General features: G+C 43.0%; 1 long non-coding RNA gene across 1 annotated transcript; it reads left to right on the top strand.

Annotated features, from left to right (window-relative positions):
• Nucleotides 1-8,988: 8,988 nt before the first annotated feature.
• LOC123027294 lies at nt 8,989-21,099 on the top strand. The gene is made up of 2 exons (XR_006415484.1): nt 8,989-9,031; nt 20,962-21,099. It is a non-coding gene; the product is annotated as an uncharacterized LOC123027294 (long non-coding RNA).
• Nucleotides 21,100-21,758: the final 659 nt, after the last annotated feature.

The raw sequence follows: 21,758 nt of genomic DNA, 5'->3' as shown, positions 1-21,758 counted from the left end.
AATAGGAAGGAGGACAAAAAAGAAAGCAGGAGGGAGACAAGGAGAATGTAGGAGAGGTCCCGGTTGTTGGCTTTGACTAATGGGGTGTCCCAGTATTTGATGAAGATTCCTAAGTTACAGCCTGTGGTGAAGGCTAAGAATAGGGCAAGGGAAGCCAGGGTGATCCCCAGTGGGTCCTCATAGGACAGGAAGCTGATGCTCTTGGGGATGCAGTGATCCTGGTCTGAACTTGGGTGCTGATCTGCTGGGCACCTGGTACAGTGATCAGCATCTGAAAGAAGAAGAGTGCAATCATCTTCCCCATCATGGATCCCATTTTGCATTTGGCTGGAAAGCTGCGGGGTGTGCGGGAGGTGATGACGGAATGGGTGGCTTTGAGGGTTGGATTGGAAAGGAGCCACAGTGGCTTATTCTTCACAGTGTGTGTGGACTGGTTCTGCATTGCATGGTTTGCCTAATTGCACTGAGGTTGCGTTGGTTGTCCTGACATCCAGACCTGGTGATATCCACAGTGTGGGGCAGCTGCCAATCCATGCCAGAATCCCAGAGGAATTCTTGATTCTTGGGATGGATTTGCAGACACCTCCTCTGTTCAGCTCCTCCAATCTTGTCGCTTGGATCATATGGCTCAGCAAGGTGCATTCCACTGGGGTAACAGTTGGGAGTATATCTCTCCACTCCGCTCCTTTCTCCCTATCCAGAATCTGCCCATGTGAAAGATTGGATCCCAACTGGAAGATTCTTCTCCTTCCCTCATTTTTAAGGAGGACTTGACTCAATCCTCGCACAATCTGAGTACAAAAACTGTCCAACTGCATGTTTTCTTAACATATTCCCAACATATTGAGCATGCTTCTCAGAATCTGCGTTTCCCCCTTCTCACCCTCAAACCAACGCACTGATACTTTTGGGAAAAGCTATGTTTACTTCAGGGTACATGAACAGCAAAAAGAATGTCTCTCAGCATGTAGAGTGTGGTTTGTTGAAACTAAACTAGAAACTACTTCTGAGAACCCTCCTTTTGACCAGCCCTGGAAACTACCCTGCTCACAGTGCCCTTCTGGAGGTGGGCAAGGCTCTTCTCTGTACGCTGCCTCTCTGGTTGGCTAGCCCTTCCTTCCAGGGCCACACCATGCTTTCAAAAATCACCCTAGGCTCATCTGCCTCCTGAAGCTCCCATAGCTTGTTGCATCCCAGCACTTGCAGACTCCGCATATTTTCAGGGTCTGCATGAATCCCTGGTTCTGATGGCACAGCAAGATGCATCCCACTGGGGGAACTGGACCTCTCTCCCTGTCCCTCCCTTCTCTCTCTCCATAATCTGCCCATGTGAAGTGTTGAATCCTAAGTGGAAGATCCCTTTCCTCCTTTTCAAGGAAGTCTTGACTCCAACTGGAGGTTTTCTTAACATATTTCCTATACTATGAGCATGCTTGACAGGATCTAGGTTCCCTTCTTCTCAGTTTCAAACCAATGCACCCATTTTTTTGCCAAAAGTTCTGCATTGTTTAAGGTACATCACCACTGAAGAGAAAGTCCCTGAGCATGCAGAGAGTGGTTTGCTAAAGCTAAGTTGGACACTCCCAAGGTGGCTCCCAGACCTTGCCCCTTTCTGACCCTTGAAGACTCTGCATATTTCCAGGGTCTACCTTAACACCTGGAGAGTGCAGCCTTGAGAAAAGTCTTGCCAGCTCTTCCATCTTGACACCTGCAGGCAGCATTTCCCTGTGCTTATTCTTCTCATCAGGAGAGACTCTGTCCACCAACCCTGAAATGTGCGTCAGAAATGGGTTCTGTGCTCTGAGGTCACCTACCCTCCTGAGCTGAGGCGGTCCCTTCCGGACACCGAGCACAAGCGTAGCAGCAGGGCGGCTTCCCTTCCTGAACCTCCTTGGCATACCCAGGGTGACAGCTCCTGACACACCGGGATTGAGGCACCACCTTCGAACGGAGAGATGGAATAGGAAAGCTGGTTGGAAAATTTGTGTCAATGGAAATGTATCAACTCATTCAGAACAATCCAATGGGATTGCCTTTCCCAGGGACCCCAGGCAGGCCCTTATTTATTTATTGTTGTAAGCCGCCCCAAGGCTTCGGAGAATGGGGGCGGCATAAAAATGTTTCAATAAATACATAAATAATAAATAAATTTCAAGTCAGTCTTTCTGATGCCTCCTAGATTTAGATTACACAGTCTGAATTCAAGCATCAAAGCTGGCAGGAAAGGGAAAGAGAGATGGGGTTTTCCTGAACCTTTCTTTGGAATCTAGGACCACAGTGCAGAACTCCCTCCTCTCCCCCCTATTTTTTCATGTAGCAGCAATGGTATGTTCACTGAATGAAAGGAAAAGGAGCAAATTTTTCCCTTGCCTTCATCCCTTCCTGTGTCCTTTTTGCTGTGTCCAGCTGCCACTGAGTCTCATGGTCCCAGGTCCCTCTGCCTCCAACACACAGGCCCAGAGCCTGAAATGCCTGGGTTTTAGCTACTTTCAAGCAAAGTGTCGCGAGATTTTGGCTGGTCCAACTCTGTGGCCATACTTGTGGGCCTGTCACGTCCCTGCCCAATATTGTGGGTTTCTACTCACATGTCATCCCAAACAAATTTTCTGGCCTCCCCATTCTATCTAACCTGAGAGCAGGTGTGGGTAGAATGTTGCTCCAGATCCAAGTACAGGTTTTCAGAACAGGAATTGCACAATATGCATTGGCATTGTTCTCAGAGAAGCATGCATCATATTGAGCCCTGCAAGCCATAGGAAATATTCAGCAAGGTATTTAAACTTAATAGAAGTGGGAGGAGAACAGATGCAAGTAATCCTGAATCTGACCTGGTGGAATGGCCTGGGCCACACAATGGCCTCAGAATCCATGGTGAGCTTCACATCCTGGGCAACGTGTCCCACCAGGCTTCCCACTGTCACTCTTCGATAGGATTTATTTGGGAAGAAGATCCAGTTCCTGATATCATAGTGGACCGCCAGCCACCCAGTATGCCGAAGCTCAGAAGCATTAACAAAAAGGACTTCTCTCAGGAAAGTGTGAAGCTGCAATGGCAGAGAGAAGAGTATGAGCATGCAGGATGGCTTCTCTTTTCTGACTCTGTTCAGTTTGCATCCTCATCCCCTAGGAATGAAATCTATTTCATGTCTGCATAGTGTCCTAACTGGATATTTTCGGGCTTGCATTTTGTGTTTTTACATTTCAAAAGCACCCAGAGATCACTCTGGCATACTGGGGTGGTATATAGAGGCAATAAATGAACAAACAAATGAATGCAATAACTAACTAACTAAATGTCCACCACTTTGCTAAAGCTGTTCTGGAACCTGGGGTGACTGCAGGCTGCATCAGGGTGCCTCCTCTTTTCCCATCCATTGCTTCTGAATCCAGAATCACACACTCACAGAGAAGAGCATGGCACTGCCCAATTCACTGTAAAGGCCTGCAGAAAATACCCTTAGGATGGATGCCTAGAAAAACCTGATGATCACAGAATCATAGAATCATAGAACTGGAAAGGTCCTGAAGGCCACTGTGTCCAACCCCTGCTCAGTGGAGGACACCAAGTTCATCTATACTTCTCAGAGAAATTCCATATTCCATGGAATATTTCTTTTTTCGTTTTCTTCTTATCTTTCTTTTGGTTTTATTATTTCTTTGTATTATAGCATTCTCTTTGCCAAGGGAATAGCACAACAATTTGTGCAGCTTGAACTCTTAAGGCATCTTTGTTTGCATATTTTGAAGGGACTCTGAATCGGATAATCTTTGGATGATTAAGTATGAGGAATTCTGATAGCTGGAAGTGTGGAGGAGTAAAGAAGAGAACAGAAGGATTGATGTGAGAAGGCAATCTGAACAAGATGCCAGAAAGTTGATGACAGATTTGAAAGAGATAATCACCTGAGCTCCTCAGATTGTGTATTAGTCATGGAACAAAGATATTACTAATTAATATTAAAGCATGCAATTTTTCTTTTAAGAGAATTAGGGAGGTATTCATGAGTCAGAGAAATGAAATGATTTCCAGGGAACACGTCAGAGTAAGAATTGCAGTTAGTTCTGGATGGAGATCACCGCAGCCCCAACAACTGAAGAATGCAGAAATAGACTGGTGGAGTACACCGTTTAGAAGATGGGTAGAGGAATGTGAAGTATGATAAGTGGATCTGAGGGGTTTAGAAAAGATAGGATCATTCTAAGCCTTTGGCTACTTGTGGATTGCACGGTGCACTGAAGCCAAAAAAACAGAATACCTGCCATGGCTGCAGCCGTCGTTGTTCTAGCCTGTCTCCTGCATGAACCACCAGAAACCTCTTGGATCGGGATGCATAAGCGGCATTTAAGGCATGGGCCACAGCTTGGACACTTTTATAAATATTGTAGCTGTCTTGTGACAGGATCCTCTCAATCTCCTCCTGGGACAGCATCTCCAGGTTCTTCTTCTCCCTGCATCTTGTCCAGCCTTTCCTGGATAAGCCATGCTTGGAATAGAAGCAATCAAAAGCTGTCAGCCAAAACTGTGTCATATCTGGTGACATTGGCCCATAGTGGTCATAATTTGTCTTTCTCTTGGTGTTCACCACGAAGGAAAAAGAGCCATGGAAGTAGTGAAAGGACTGGGGGTGACTAAAGACATTCAGGAAGATATCCTGAAAAGAAGTTGTGATCCAGACTTTCATCCCAATCTTTTCCACTTCCAGCCTGCGCTGGATTAAGATGAAATGATTAAATCCATAGCTAGAATCCCAAACATAAACATAAACAATTATCTGTTTCCACAGAAGAAGTGGTACACTCCTCATCAAGCGGGAGTAATTCACCTCCACTTGTAGTCCTTTTGAGAAGGCCACACAAATTCCACTGGTGCCAAACAGATGGGTCAAAGTTCTCAAGAACCTTTCTCCGTTGTCATTCCTTGGAACAAAGAGACCAATCCAGGTCCAGCCAAAATGCAGGAGCAGTTTAACCATTCCCACAACCTGAATTTCTTCATTTGGGACCATCCAGTAGATGAAAGGAAACTGGTTCTTCTGATGAAGGGCCTGAGAACCAAAGCCATAACTCATCTAATGAGGAAAATAAGAGAAAAGGAGGTTTTCTTTAGCACAATAATGTTATTTATAAACCTAATAATTATTCATACCCAGCAATGGGTTCATCATTACAATGGGGCAGTCAGTGAGCTACCCAAGTACTCCTTGTGCAGCAGTTTTTCTGTGCTCTCTGTTGAAAGAAGGACCACACCGGCCTTTTGGAGCTGAGATGGGGACAAACCACCCCGGAGCAGAGCCCCCAGAGCCAAAACACCAGCATCCCAAAGGCACTGCTCTCTCTGAATCATGTACTTGATGTGTACATTGGGAAAAGTGGTGGAAAGCTGACTAGCAAGCATAAAGGATACATCCTCCCAGAAGGAATGGATTGCAACCATGCACTTAGCCAAAATAGAGTCAGGAGCTCCCTGTTGGAACCTTGGTACAGATGGGTTGATTAAAACTGTTCCTGAGTGCTTCTGCTTGGGAACTGGAGACCCTACTCTTATGGGGCTCCATTTAGATGGGGTAGTTCCTTGCTGGAAATGTGAAGTAGGAACTCAGTTTTCTCCCTGTTCCCTATGCCTGCACTCCCCTGCTTTGCTGCTTCTACAATCCTTCTTTTTAAAACGCAGGCAGCCAGAATGGTGTTCAGCTCACTGAACTGGAGACATTTTATCATAACTCTAGGAATGAACAGGAGTTTGCTTTTACAACACTTTTGGCCTCACCATGGTCTCCTCCATCTCATGTTGCTCTCCTTCTTTGCAGTCTCATTTCTGTCCAAGGTGGAACTGCACATAGCTCACCCCTTCCCTGTCCCGGTTCCTACCTGTGGAGTTTTGTAGATGCCTGACATGGCTGAAATGTGCATCGTTATATCAGATTCGGCCCCTTCCACAATGGCCAGTGGGTTTTTCCACCCTCCACAGCTGTAGTTGGGAATGTTGCTTTCCCCTCCAGCAAGCAGGTCCACCATGGCATCAGAAGTGATTCTGCCATGGAAGTAGGTCTCGTAGATGTTGTAGCCCAGGGTGAGGTTGGGCAAGAGCCCAGGACTCCAGTTGACCTCCCGAACGGCAAGGAGGAAAGACAATATGTGCCAGTATCGGACAAACTTCTTTTCTATCCCGCTGGAAAATGGAAAAGAAAAAACAGTGACACTCTCTCTTCTTTTCTTTCCTGACATCTCTCCAAGGTTGCTGTCCAGCCCATAGAGGACTGCATATTGGGAGCAGGGGAATCCATTTATTAATAGTTTATTTAAGATCTCACGTTGACTTTTCAAAAAGTGGGCAAGGGATACTGTAAATGAAGGAAGAAAAGCAGAAGGAAGCACAAACACCCAAAGAAGCAACATTTGGAGACGCTAAATCAGTTCAAGTGACAACTGACCCTACTTCTTAGTTCAACCAAAAGATCTTCTGCCTGCATGTTCACAGCAGTCCTGGGGACAGTGACTGATGAGAGGTGTGTTGTGGCTGCATGAGCAGCCTACCACAATGCATAAAACAAAGGAATAGAATACAAATAACATAAAACCAAAAAATTTATTTAAACTTACATCAAAATAGAAGAAAATATCCAGCAAGAAAAGCATTGGGATAGTCCGTCAGACCCTGAGACCAAAAGGATGGCATTTCTGTTGGTCTTCCAACCCTCCTCCTGTGATTCCAATGGTTACACAGACACCAGAACTTCAACAGCTATGCCTTTTCCCCCTCCCTGCTTCACCTGCTTTCTCTAAACTCTTCCCTGATGAAATGATCTGGGGATCAAGAAAGTTGTCATCAGCAACAGAGATATGTTTGGTTGACCAAATGAAGGTTTTAGATTTGAGGGACCTTTCAAAGGTTTCTTCTGCCCAGGACAGTAGCCTGTGCCTTTTGACTGGATGTAGAGAAAGGTGGACAGGGATATCCCTATAAAGGATTCCCTTCTCTGCAGCAGTGAAAACAGCACCTTATTTCAGATGTGGCCAAGGATTGATCACAAGAGAAGGGCAGGTCCACATAGGGTGAGACTGTCCTCCAAGCAGACTGGTCCCAACTCCTTTGCCCATTCAAAGCCTACTTGGAAAACACCCATGGGAAAGGCCAAGCATGCTTTGGATAACCTGACATACCAGAAGATTGGAGCTGCCCTTGGCAAAGGGAAGCAATTAGAAGGAAGGTGGGAAAACATTTATTCCTCCAAGAAAGCATCACTTACCTGTTAATTTTGTTCAGGGGAGGCTTAGAAAAGATGTATGGTGCTTTATTTATAGCATGCTTTGTAGACAGGATTGCACTGATGAGCTGGTCTCCTGGCATGTGATAATTCTCTGCATTGCTTTCATCTTGGATGAGATTCAGGGTGCATTTTGCCTTCTGTATCTTGCAGGCTGCATGGGGCAGGCCCAGGAGCAGCAGGAGAGGGATCATCCTGGGCCTGCCTGCTTCCCTCCCCTCCCTCTGTCAGCCTGTCTCATCAGCAGATGTGGAGAATCCAGGAAGCCCTTGCAAGGTTTGTCTTTGGCCACACCAGGAGCTCTGAGTCAGTGAAGAGCTTTCTGGAATTTTCAGCAAGCCTAGGTGGCCAGCCTACCTACTTACCTGCCTGCTTTCTCAACTTGGGAGACATTTTATTGGCCTAAGCTTTCAGATACCCTGCAAGCTGTTCCCAGCTCTTCCCCTCAAGGACAGTCTAGTGGACAGTCTAGTGTGTTGGCCTCCAAGGCCATCTCCTGGGAAAACCATTTCTTCAGCTTTGCTTTGGGAGCAAACTGGGCATCAGTGTACTATAGTTAATTACAATGTTGAAGCAGCATCCCCTCTGAAAGTTCCTGGATTCCAAACAGCCTGAGCAATAGGTGGTAAGCGGGAGAAAAACATGCCTGCAAGAACTTACCAAGGGTTTTCCAGAGTTTGAAAGTGAAGCTTGGCTGGACACCACCTGATGATGCACCTGCCTGAGAACCAGGCTAAAAATAATTTTTTAGATTACATGTGAAAGTACACACAGCATCCATTGGTCACTGTTCAACAAGATGAGCACATGGCAAGTCTTGAGTCCAAAGATGGGGTCACCCTCTGCCAATGTGTCCCCTGTGCCAGAGAGTGGCTCCATGGTGTGCTGGAATGGAGTGACAGTCTCCTTAATCCTGTTTCTCACGTTCCCAGGAAACTGGTCCTGGGAGGCAAACTGCCTTTGACTCTGGAGGCAGAAGATCCACATCCTGATTACTGGCCATATCTTTCCCAAATTTGTCCCATTGGCTTTTTAAGCCTTCCACATCAGTGACCATCACCAAACACTCTCGTGCCAGGTCCCTGTTCAGCGTGAAGGCCATTCACTGCAGCTCAGCATGGTCAAACCCACAGGTGTGTTAGGAGCATAAAATTGGATCTGGCCTGCACAGATCCCCAGCAGTGGATCCTGTACAATCCTTGGGGTGGAGGGACTGGCTTTGTGGTCACCGAGCTTCCTTGGCTGGAAAGTGAAAGAAGGAAGGAAGGAAGGAAGGAAGGAAGGAAGGAAGGAAGGAAGGAAGGAAGGGCGGGCTCTATCTGTGTAATTATTAATAATTAATCTATTAATATATTTGTCAATAAATGTATTCATTCCAATTGCTAATATGGCCCTAAAAATTTTTGCATCTTGATTTACTATCTATATAGGTCTGTATGAGCCCCGATGCAATTCATTTTCCTTTATCATTTTGCACAGTAATATTATGGCTGTGAAAGTTGGACCATAAGGAAGGCTGAGTGCCAAAGAATTAAAGCCTTTGACTTGTGGTGCTGGAGAAGAGTCCTGTGAGTCCCTTGGACTGCAAGGCGATCAGACTGCTCAGTCCTAGAGGAGATCAACTCTGGCTGCTCTTTAGAAGGCCAGATACTGAAGATGAAACTCAAATACTTTGGCCACCTAATGAGAAGGTAGGACTCACTGGAGAAGAGCCTAATGCTGGGAACAATAGATGGCAAAAGAAGAAGGGGACGGCAGAGAATGAGGTGGCTGGATGGAGTAACTCAAGCAGTCTGTGTGAGCTTGAGTGGACTCCAGGGGATGGTGGAGGACAGGAAGGCCTGGAGGAATGTTGTCCATGGGGTCACGATGGGTCGGGCATGACTTCACGACTAACAACAGCAATTAAATTAAATTTATGTTTTAAAATATTCAGCTTCATCTTAAGGCCTTTCTTTATTGGATCCTTTTGCAATTCAGATTCCAGCTTCTTCAGTTCGTCTGTTAATTTAAGTTGTTCTTGCTTTTTCCTTTTATTTATTTTTGCGGTATATGTAATAATCAATACTCTAACTTATGCTTCGCAGTATCCCAAACATTTTGTAGGGAAGTTTCTTCTATTTTGTGCTCTTGAAAGAAAAATTCCACCTCCCTTGTTATTTCTTCTTTGAAATTTTTGTTTTTCAATAAATATAATTTATTTAATGTCCATCTAGGTAATTTTCTTGTTCCTTTCCAAGACATAGTTATATGATTGTGGTCAGCCCATACTTTAGGGCCTAAAGTACCGTATGTAATTCTTCTGGTCAAAGATTTCCTGTTGGTCATGAGGTGCATATACTGCCACCAAAAGAGCCTTCTTTTGTTTTACCATTACCAACCATTAGAATTCTTCCATCTTCATCTGAAAATATGTGTTTAGGGTTCAAGTTTTCTTTTATATATAGAGCCAGTCCCCTTTTCTTTTGTTTAGCTGAAGATATGAATACCTTACCAAGTTTTGAGAATTCCAAAAGTTTTTGATGCTGTTTTTTATATGCATTTCTTGTAGGCAAATTATGTCAATCTTCAGCTTTTGGAGCTGTGAAAATGCTTTTTTCCTCTTACCAGGAGAATTTAATCCACTTATATTTACTGAGAGCCTTTCCACTTTTCCTCCATTTTGATATTCATGTGTATACAATATTCATATTTATTTATATTTGGGCTTCCCATGCCTAACTTTCCTCTTTTCTCTTTGCTCCATTGATTGTTCTTCTCCTTTTTTTTCTGGTGTTTCTGTTTCTTCTTCACTTAAAAGATGTGCAGTTGCTGCATCCACCTCTCCATTTTTCTTTTTCTCCTTCTTTTCTGTCAGTTCTCCATCTTCAAAAGAGCACCTAAAGTTTTCATAAAATCCTTGTGCTTTAAGAGTTGTATCCAGTCTAAATCTTCTAGAGTTCCAGTTGAAAAGTATCCCTTCTGGCACAAACCATCTAAACATAAATCCTTTCATTGTCAGCTTTGAAGTAGGGAACTGGTACTTCTTCCGTCCTTCTCTGATTCTCCATGGGATCTGTCTCAAAACAACCATCTGGTATTCTCCATATTGCAATGGCTGTTCACTCACCCTTCTGAGTATTCCATCTCTTATTGATCTTTTTGCGAATTTGATATGAACTTTTCTGGGGAGCCTGTCTTCTCACATAGCTCAAATTCACTCTATAAAGCAAGTCAACTCCTCTCTCCATTTCTTCCTTCTCCACATCAAGTACTTCCACTAACATTGTTGCTATTAACTTATTTAAGTCTTCTTCTTCTTTTTTTTTTGTCTCTAGTATGTTCTGTCGTCTCAAATATTTAGAGGCCTTTTCCATCTCCAATATAGCAACTGAGTCCCACAATGTTGTATTCATTTGTGTCAGATGTTCTACCTCTTTATTTATCTCTACCATCTTCTGGTCAATAGTATCAGTCTTGTTTTCCAACTCTTGAATTTTTTGTTCATTCTGTGTTGTTTTATGTTGAATATCAGCTAATTGAGCATTTATAGCAAGTATATGTCTATCCATTTCCTCGTTTCCTCATTTCATTTTGAGGCCATTTTTAATAGACTCTTGGATTGCTTGAAGTGTTGTCTGTTACTCCTTTTGAAAATTGTTGAATTTATTCTATTGGATCATCACATCCAGTATTTTTTGTTGATGAACTAGGCTGGAGGCTCCCGAAGAGGGGGCAGAAGATGAAGTAGTAGTCTTTTTAGAGCTCTTGTAAAGACAGGGGAGGCTCATTATTGAGATCAAAAATCAAAATCGGTTTGCAGATGAAAGATTAATTCAATCTTACTTCCTTCAGATTTTAAGATATAATAGAATGCTAATATAAGTAAGTAGAAAGGCAATTAAGTCCATATTCAAATTTCAGATGAATACCACCTTCTCCTCACTTAGATAGCCTAAAATATTATTCCAATTATTTCCTCTTCTCCAGTTCTTATAATTACTTAATAACAATCCCCTTCCAGTTGTTTTAACAGATAAGCAGTCACATCCAACACAAATAGTGCAGTCTCTCCAGCCAAATAGTTCAAGTAACTTAAACTCTTCTAACATTCCAATATTTTGATTTATGTTCTCCATGTATTTGCAATCGGCTAAGAGCCAAGCAAAGAAAAATAAACAACCATAAAAAGATTATGCCCTAATCTTTAATCAAAAGATTATGTTTTGATACAAAACACCTTCACGATGTTTTGTATCAAAACAACTGGAACATATTTCCGTCACCACCCAAAGGCTGGGAATCAGGAGTCAAAGTTTTAGTCTGAGCCGCTTGCAATAGATCAAAGTGACCACAGGGTGGCAACAGAGAGCTCCTTATTATTCCCAATGAACGTCTTCATTCTTCATAGTAAGAGAGTTTGAACTGTAACCGGAAATGATTAGTCCGAGATTAGAGTCCAAAATCAAGAATAAAAAGAAAGAAAAAAAATATTTTCCTCTCAGATTGATTTAAGGTAAGCTTCCAGTCTTATCTTTCACCAGTTGGAATGTTAAAATTCTGCTTTTTCCACATCTCAATCTTTAACTCTTTTCAGTTAACCTCCTTCAATTCTGTCACCGCTTTTATTCCAGGGTGAGGATGTGGTGGGATTCTCTTCCTCTTCTGTTTGAAACTGGGCTTTTTTTTTTTTTTTTTAAGTAATTGCTTCTTCCTGAGATTTCCTTTTAGGGGCTCAATTTTAATCTCACCCAGAAGGTCCAAAGTCCGAGTGCCAGGGTTATTATTTTTCCCGCTTTTTTTGCCAGAGCCGATGGCTAGAGAAGGGTATTCACCTCACGTCTGTTCTCCAGTAATTCAATGATTTGCCTGGTTCAAGTACAGCAGCCACCGTTACTCCATGTACCAGGGCAGCTCGCTTCTTTGCCCACCCCCACAGGGTGGTCTTCAAGATCTGCGAGCCCACCAGGGAGCAGATTTCAGCATGAAATACGGAGCCCCAGTGTATCCGCAATGTATCCCAGAAGTCTATTTTGCGCACTAATACTAATTGATGTCTTTTTTTTCTCTCCAGCAGGTTTCTGCTTATCCCATATTTTATTTATTACCATACTGAAATCAACAGCCAGTATTACATATCCTTTCTTTAATAAGTTTCTTTAAAAAACTTTTAAGAAAGACATTTGGTTTTTATTTGGCACATACCTGTTAACTAATGTGCCAAACTAATAACTAATAACTAACTCCTCTTATTTAAGCTGCAAGATCAATTATCTTCCTCTTTCATCTTTTTTTACTTTTTAAATCTTAATCTCCTCCTTCTTTGAATAAATATTTGCTACTCCCCTTGAAGTGGAAGATCCAAACTCTTTTTCATAGATATTTCACCATGTTGCTATGAGTTCAATTATCCCCTTATTTTTCTGATGAGTCTCCTGTCCGCCTTTTCTTCATTCATCATTGCTCCGATTCTAGATCTATAACATTTCATGATATGAGTCTCCTAGTTTTCAGCATATCCTCTTAGGTACATGTATCTTTGTTTGTCCTGGGTGAACCTGCTGCACAAATATAGAAAGAAAACAGGGAAACCATTCCTCCCCGCACTGTTCTCCCCACCCTTCCCTTCCCTTCAGTCCAAAACATGCGCAGTATCGTGTCCACTTCCCCAAAGGAGAAAATTGTGCTTTGGGGCAGGTAGGGAAGAAGGGACAACTGCCATTCCCAGCTCTTTATGCCTCTATCACTTGTAAAACCACTTCCCATCAATCCCATTTTCTAAATTGTTGCTATTGCATATTTTATGCACCATTCTGCACCTCTCCCTCACCTAAACATCCTCCCAGTGCTCCGAACATTTCTTCTATGCCACTTTGATTGTTTCCTCCTGATATTTCCCAAACTTTCTCTTCAATTACTGCTACTTCTTGTTTCCGTGGATCTTCATCTATTAACCCCCATTTGAATGGCATATTTCAACCTTTTGTCAGAGAGTTGATTCTAACATATTCCCCATTATAAAAAACTCTAGCTTATAATGGATATCCCCACTGATATCTTATGTTACCCCTTTCAAATATGTTCTTGATCATATTCAAAGAATACCTCAGCCTATAGTTTGATGCCAAAGATCTTGATAGACTTGTATAGGGGCTTCCATAATTTTAAATTGTCTCATGTCAACTCTCACTTTTTTTCATAATCCTCTCTTTATAGTAATTAGCAAATTAGATCAAAATGACTTTGTGGAACTCTCTAGGTCCAAGCTTGGGACCTGCTCTGTATATTCTTTCAGTATCTTGATCTTCCCATCTCTCATCTGGATCTGGAAGGAGATTTCTAAGTCATTCCAACACATCAGTCTTAAAATCTCTCTCTCCTGCATGTGCTCATTCTGAAAGATCCCCCTGGATTTTCATTCTGTCTACTAGGGTGTTTGCCATTCTGCCCAGTTTTGTATCATCTGCAAATTTCATTATCTTTCCTTATACTTCCTCATCTAAATGATTAATCAAGATGCTTAGGGGCCCAGGACTGACCCTGTAGCACCCTACTAGTTACCTCCATCCAATCTGAGAAGATGCCATTGATGAGCACTCTCTGGGTCAGGTTTAGCAGCCAATTTTGGATCCACCTAAAAATGTTCCATCTAGCCCAGTTTATCCTAATTTGCTTATCAGAATGTCATGTGGCACTATGTCGAAAGCTTTTCTAAAGCCTAGGTAGATTCTGTCCACAGCATTCACTTTGTCCATTTGGGAGGTTACCCAGACAAAAAAAATGAAATTAATTTTTTCTGACAGGATTTATTTTTGAGGAATTGAGCACCTCAAGAGGGTGAATACCACCCTTAGTTGCATACTCAGAAGTGTGGCTTCTAGAGCAAGAGAGGTGTTACTACCACTCTATATGACTCTGATGCACCCACAACTGGAGTATTGTGCTCAGTTCTGGGCCCCTCATTACAGGAAGAGTATATCCAGGTTAGAGTCAGTGCAGTGTAGGGCCACAAGGCTGTTGGCCGGATAGCAGGGAAAGCCATATGAGGTGTGACTGAAGGAACTGGAGAAGATGCCTGGAGAAGAGGAGACTCTGAGGGGATCTATTGGCAACATATAGGTATGTGAGGGGTTGTCACATGGAGGTGGGTAGAGACCTGTTCTCCCCTGCAGAGGAGGGCAGGACGTGCTCCAACGGAGCAAAGCTCAGGGAACCAACATTCAATTTAGATGCCAGGAAGTCCTTCATGACAATTAGAACCCCAAAGGTATGGAATGAACTTCCATGGGACGTGGTTGAAGCCCCATGGGTGAGGGTGTTCATGGATGGGCTAGATATGCACATGGTAGGCATGTCATGAGCGCAGTCAGAGCTGGGGGTAAGACTGGATCTCCCAGGAGACCCCTTCTGGCTTGCTCTGTCTCTATGTTTCTAGGTTACCTCTGCCTTTTCCTTGTCATCTGTTATCACTCTGCCATCCACTTTCAGAAGCTAGATACCCTACTCTTTCTCATGTCTATTGTTCTGGATATATCTGAAGAAGGGTTTCCTGCTATTCTTAGCATCCCTTTCTATTCTCACTTCATTTCCTGCCTTAGTCTTCCTGATGCTATTCCTGCAATTCCTTGCTATTTGTCTATATTCTTCCGTAGTGGCCTGGCCCTGCTACCACTCCTGTACATGTTCTCCTTTGACTTACCCTAGAAACAGACTATGTATGCTGGGACTTGCAGAATCTGCATATTTTCAGGGTCTGCCTGAAGCCCTGGAGAATGTAGTCTTGCGATAAGCCTTCCCACCTCTTCCATCTTGATACCTGCAGGCAGAATTTCCCAGGGCTCATTCTCCTCATCAGGAGAATCTCTGTCCACGAACCCTGAAATGTGCCTCAGGAATGGGTTCTGTGCTCTGAAGTCACCTACCCTCCTGAGCAGAGGTGATCCCTGCCGGACACTGAGCACAAGTGTAACAGCAGGGGGGTTTCCCTTCCTGAACCATCTTGACATACCCAGGGGAACAGCTCCTGACACACCGGGATTGAGGCACTACCTGCAAACAGAAAGAAGGAATAGGAAAGCTGGTTGAGAAGTTAGTGTCTATGGAAATGAATCACCTTGTTCAGAACAATCCAATGTGACTTCCTTTCCCAGAGACCCCTGGCAGGCCCTTATTTCAAGTCAGTCTTTCTGAAGCCCCTAGAATTAGATTAAACAGTCTGAATGCAAGCTTCAAAGCTGGCAGGAAAGGGAATGAGAGATGCATGTTTTCCTGAAAGTTTCTTTGGAATCTAGGAGCACAATGCAGAACCCTCTCCTCTCCCCCCTATTTTTTCATGTAGCAGCAATGGTATGTTCACTGAATGGAAGGGAAAGGGGCAAATTCTTCTCTTCCTTTCATCCCTTCCTGTGTCCTTTTGGCTGTGTCCAGCTGCCACTGCGTCTCATGGTCCCAGGGTCCTTCTGCCTTCATCACACAGGCCCAGAGCCTGAAATACCTGGGTTTTAGCTACTTTCAAGCAACCTGTTGTGAGATTTAGGATGGTCCAACTCTGTGGCCATTACCTGTGGGCCTGTCATATTCTGCCCCAATATTGTGGGTTTCTGCTCACATGATATCCCAAACAAATTTCCTGGCCTCTCCATTCTATCAAACATGAGAGAAGGAGAGGGGGGAATGTTGCTCCAGATCCAGGTACAGGTTTTCTGAACAGTAATTGCACAATATGCAATGGCACTGTTCTCAGAGAAGCATGCATCATATTGAGCCCTGCATGCCATAGGAAATATTTGGCAAGGTGTTTAAGCTTAATAGAACTGGAAGGAGAACAGATACAAGTAATCCTGAACCCAACCTGGTGGAACAGCCTGGACCACACAATGACCTTGCGATCCATGGTAAGCTTTACATCCTACTGCCAGTCTTTGATAGGACTTATTTGGGAAGAAGATCCAATTTCAGATATCATACGGGACTGCCAGCCCCTCATTATGCCCAAGCTTGGAAGCATTAGCAAAAAGGACTTCTCTCAGGAAAGTATGAAACTGCAATGGCAGAGAAAAGAGTTGAGCATGCAGGATGACTTCTGTTTTCTGACTCTGTTCAGTTTGCATCCACATCCCCTAGGAATGAAATCTATTTCATGTCTGCATAGTTTCTTAACTGGATATTTTAGGGCATGCATTTTGTGTTTTTACATTTCAAAAGCACCCAGAGATCACTCTGGCTTACTGGGGTGGTATATAAATTCAATGTATGAATGAACAAAAGAATTCAATAACTAACTAAATGTCCTCCACTTCGCTATTTCTGTTCCGGAACTTGGGGTGACTGCAGGCTGCATCAGGGTGCCTCCTCTTTTCCCATCCATTCCTTACGAATCCAGATTCACACACTCACAGAGAAGAACAGTGCAGTGCCCCATTCACTGTGAAAGCCTGGGCAAAAATACCCTCAGCATGGATGCCTAGAAAAACCTGATGATCACAGAATCATAGAATCATAGAACTGGAAAGTTGCAGAAGGCTACTGTGTCCAACCCCTGCTCAGTGGAGGACACCAAGTTCATCTATACTTCTCAGGGAAATTCCATATTCCATGGAATATTTCTGTTTTCTTTTCCTTTTATCTTTCTTTTGGTTTTATTATTTCTTTGTATCATAACATTCTCTTTGCCAAGGGAATAGCACAACAATATGTGCAGCTTGAACTCTTAAGGCGTCTTCGTTTGCATACTCTGAAGGGACTCTGAAACGGATAATCTTTGGTTGACAAATGGCATCTTATTTGCAATGCTGCTTCATGTCACTATTCTAGAACTAAGCATTACAATACTGTAAACTGACTGTAGTATGAAAGTACTAGCTGGGAGGATTTCTGTGCTTAATTGTGCCTTTTGAATTGAGAAGGAGGACAATGGTGCTTTTCGAACAGCTCAGACTTGAGACTGAGATATTGGCGGTGATTCAGATTTTAAGAAATTTCTGTTTCACTGCTTGGAAAGGACTTTGAAAGGGGTACTCTTCTACTTAATTTTGCAGTTGTAATTTGTCTGATATTTGCATTCAGGAATTTTGGACATTATAAATTGCCCTTGGCTGAAGCTCATGGTGTTGGAAGACAGTTCTCTCCCCCTTTGCTGCCATTTTTAGGGAGATGCTGGTTGTTCGAGTGGGGTAATTGTTGTTGTTTTTGATCTAAATTATGCATGATTTGTTTGACGGAGCAAGTATATCTCCCCAATGGGACTTGGGAGTTTTTCACTTGTACTCGCTGACCATAAAGAAAAAAAAATAACCCTAAAGAACAAATATGAGACACAATGAGAAGACTTTTAGCTCCACCTATTGGACCTGGAGAAGATTGGAACTTAAGGCCCCTTGCTATGAAAGTTGGAACAATGCCTCTGCTAAATACACTAGTTCAAACAAATGTTTTAAAAGAGATAGAATGGTACCAACAATTCTAATATAGATATAAGGTAGACTAACTTGGTTTCTCCACATTCCTCTTTTGTCTTTCCTCTTTTGTCTTTTTTTTCTTTCCTTCTTTCTTGATTCCCCTTCCTTAACTCTTCTCCTTCAAGCTGTAGTCTCAAATTATGAACTTACTTATAACGATGAGGAATTCTGAAAGCTGGAAGTGTGGAGGAACAAAGAAGAGAATAGAAGAATTAATGCAAGAAGGAAATCTGAACAAGATGCTGGAATGTTGATGACAGATTTGGGAAGAGATAATCATCAACTCCTCAGATTGAGTAATAGACAAAGGACAAGGATATGAAGCTATGAGCTATGCCGTGCAGGGCCACCCAAGACGGACAGGTCATAGCAGAGAGCTCTGACAAAATGTGATCCACTGGAGAAGGAAATGGCAACCCACTCCAGTATCTTTGCCATGAAAACCCCATGGAAAGGACCAAAAGGCAAAAAGATATGACACTGGAAGATGAGCCCCTCAGGCCAGAAAGTACTACAAGAAAGAATGAAGCGACTGGGTCAAAGCCGAAAGGACACTCAGTTGCGCATGCATCTGGTGGTGAAAGGAGCATCTGATGCTGTAAAGATCTATACTCCATAGGAACCTGGAAAGTAAGATCCATGAATCAAGGGAAGCTGGATGTGGTCAAAGAAGAGATGACAAGACTGAACATTGACATCTTAGGAATCAGTGAACTGAAATGGACAGGAATGGGTGAATTTAATTCAGATGAACATCAGGTATACTACTGCGGGCAAGAATCCCTCAGAAGAAATGGAGTAGCCTTCATAGTCAATAAAAGAGTAGGAAAAGCAGTACTGGGATACAATCTCCAAAATGACAGAATGATCTCAGTTCGAATCCAAGGCAAACCATTCAACATCACAGTAGTGCAAGTCTATGCCCCAACCACTGGTGCTTAAGAGGTTGAGGTTGACTGTTTCTATGAAGGACTGCAACACCTTCTAGAATGAACACCAAAAAATGATGTCCTTTTCATCATGGGGCATTGGAATTCGAAAGTAGAAAGCCAAAAGATAACCAGAATAAAGGCAAGTTTGGACTTTGAGTACAAAATGAAGCAGGGCACAGCCTGGTAGAATTTTCTCAAGAGAATATGATGGTCATAGCAAACTCTTTTCCTACAATCCAAGAGATGACTCTACACATGGACATTACTAGAGAGTCAACACAGAAATCAGATTGACTATGTGCTCTGCAGCCAAAGATGGAGAAGCTATATCCAGTCAGTAAAAAGTAGACCAGGAGCTGACTGTGGCTCAGATCATGAGCTTCTTGTTGCAAAATTTAGGCTTAAATGAAAGAAAGTAGGGAAAAACATTAGGCCACTCAGGTATGGCCTAAATCATATCCCTGATGAATATACAGTAGAGGTGACAAATAGATTTAAGGAATTAGATCTGATAGACAGAGTGCCTGAAAACTGTGGACGGAGGTTCACAACATTGTACAAGAGGTAGCAACTAAAACCATCCCAAAGAAACAGAGATGCAAGAAAGCAAAGTGGCTGTCTGAGGAAGCTTTACAAATAACCGAGGAAAGAAGGGAAACGAAAGAGAAAGATACACCCAATTGAATGCAGAATTCCAGAGAATAGCCAGAAGAAATGGGAATGCCTTCTTAAATGAACAGTGCAAAAAATAGAAGAAAACAATAGAATAGGGAGGACCAGAGATCTCTTCAAGAAAATTGGAGATATGAAGGGCATGTTTCATGCAAAGATGGGCATGATAAAAGACCAACATTTCAGGGACCTAACAGGGGCAGAAGAGATTAAGAAGAGGTGGCAAGATTACACAGAAGAATTATACAAGAAAGAGCTTAATGACCCTGAAAACCATGATGAGTTGTCACTGACCTCGAGCCAGACATCCTGGAAGGTGAAGTCAAATGGGCCTCAGGAAGTCTGAGCAACAACAAAGCTAGTGGAGAAGACACAATTCCAGCTGACCTAGTCAAAATATTAAAAGACGATGCAGTAAAAGTGCTATACTCAATATGGCAGCAACTTTGGAAAACTCGACAGTGGCCGCAGGATTTGTAAAGGTCAGTTTACATTCCAATTCCAATGAAGGGCATCCTTCCAAGCTACCTCACCATTGCACTCATTGCACATGCTAGCAAAGTGATGCTCAAAATCCTACAAGCTAGGCTCTAGCAGTTTGTGGACTGAGAACTTCCAGAAGTACAGGCAGGATTTTGAAGAGGCAGAGGAACTAGAGATCAAATTGCCAACATATGCTGGATCATGAAAAAAGCGAAGGAGTTTCAGAAAAACATCAGTTTCATTGACTATGCTAAAGCCTTTGATTGTGTGGATCACTTGTGGTAAGTTCATAAAGAGATGGGAGTACCAGACCATCTTATTTGTCTCTTGAGAAACCTATATGTGGGTCAGGAAGCAACAGTGAGAACTGGACGTGGAACCACTGATTGGTTCAAAATTGAGAAAGGAGTTTGGCAAGGCTGTATAATGTCACCCTGCCTATTTAACTTATATGCAGAGCACATCATGAGAAAGGCAGGGCTAGATGAATCACCGATTGGAATTAAGATTGCTGGGAGAAATATTAACAACCTCAAATATGCAGATGATACCACTCTAATGGCAGAAAATGAAGAGGAACTAAAGAGCCTCTTTATATAGGTGAAAGAGGAGAGTGCAAATATTGGCTTGAAACTCAATGTTAAGCAAACTAAGATCATGGCATCCGGTCCTCTCACTTCCTGGCAAATAGATGGGAAAGAAATGGAGGTTGTGACAGATTTTATTTTCCTGGGTTCAAAGATCACTGCAGATGGGACTGCAGCCAAGAAATTAAAAGATGCATGCTCTTTGGGAGGAAAGCTATGACAAATCTAGACAGTATATTAAAAAGCAGAGACATCACCCTGCCAACAAAGTGTGTATAGTTAAGGCTATGGTTTTCCCATTTGCAATGTGTGGCTGTGAAAGTTGGACCATAAGGAAGGCTGAGCGCCAAAGAATTGGGGCCTTTGAATTGTGGTGCTGGAGAATACTCCTGCGAATCCCTTGGACTGCAATGCGATCAAACCAGTCAGTCTTAGCGGAGATCAACCCTGAGTGCTCTTTAGAAAGCCAGATCCTGAAGATGAAACTCAAATACTTTGGCCACCTAGTGAGAAGGAAGGACTCCCTGGAGAAGAGCCTAATGCTGGGAACAATACATGGCAAAAGAAGGGGACAGCAGACAATCAGGTGGCTAGATGGAGTCACTGAAGAAGTCGGTGTGAGCCTAAGTGGACTCCAGGGGATGGTGGACCAAAGGAACGCCTGGAGGAATGTGTCCATGAGGTCGCGGTGGGTTGGACATGACTTCACGACTAACAACAACAATATAATCTGCTTACATCTCCCTTATGCAAGCTGCTGCTCAGGTTTCTGCTCAGTATATGGGCAAGAATTTCATTTGCCAGAGGAAGCCATCTTGTATCTAATATTTTATTTAATCTAATTCAGTGGTGAACAGTGATTCATAAAATACGATCAAATTCAGAAGTAAAGCTCAAACAGAAATAACAGTAATGACAATATAAAATGTCACTAAAATTTAGAAGTTAAGTACTGAGCCCCTGTCAATGTGTATGTGTGTGTGCTGGACTTACACGATATCCTGGACTGTAGGATTTAGGATGGTTGTACATCAGAGCTGCACATGCCTATAGAATCTTGGTCTACCTGGAGCCAGTTAGCTCAATTAGGTTTTAATTTCCACTGAAACACAATCTTCCAACAGTTAGACATGCAGAGTGATTTTTCTCAGCAAGGAACAAAGTACGGATTGTCCATTCTCTTTCTATGCTGGGGTTTAGTTTGGATATGGACTCCCTTCTTCAGGGGGATGCAAAGAATACAGGTTCTGGCTGGTTTTCCCATGAAATTTAGCTCCCATCTTAATGGCTACAGTGGATCCCTCCAACTTCGCATCAGCTGCCATCATGTGCTTTCATCATGAGGTGTTCCTTTGTATTCAGCTCAGGCCTCAGGGCAATGAA

This window comes from Varanus komodoensis, unplaced genomic scaffold (assembly GCF_004798865.1).
Source record: "Varanus komodoensis strain SLA01 unplaced genomic scaffold, ASM479886v1 scaffold316, whole genome shotgun sequence".
Classification (NCBI taxonomy): domain Eukaryota; kingdom Metazoa; phylum Chordata; class Lepidosauria; order Squamata; family Varanidae; genus Varanus; species Varanus komodoensis.
Note: the sequence above shows the minus strand (reverse complement) of the source record. Positions and strands in the feature narration are given on the sequence as shown.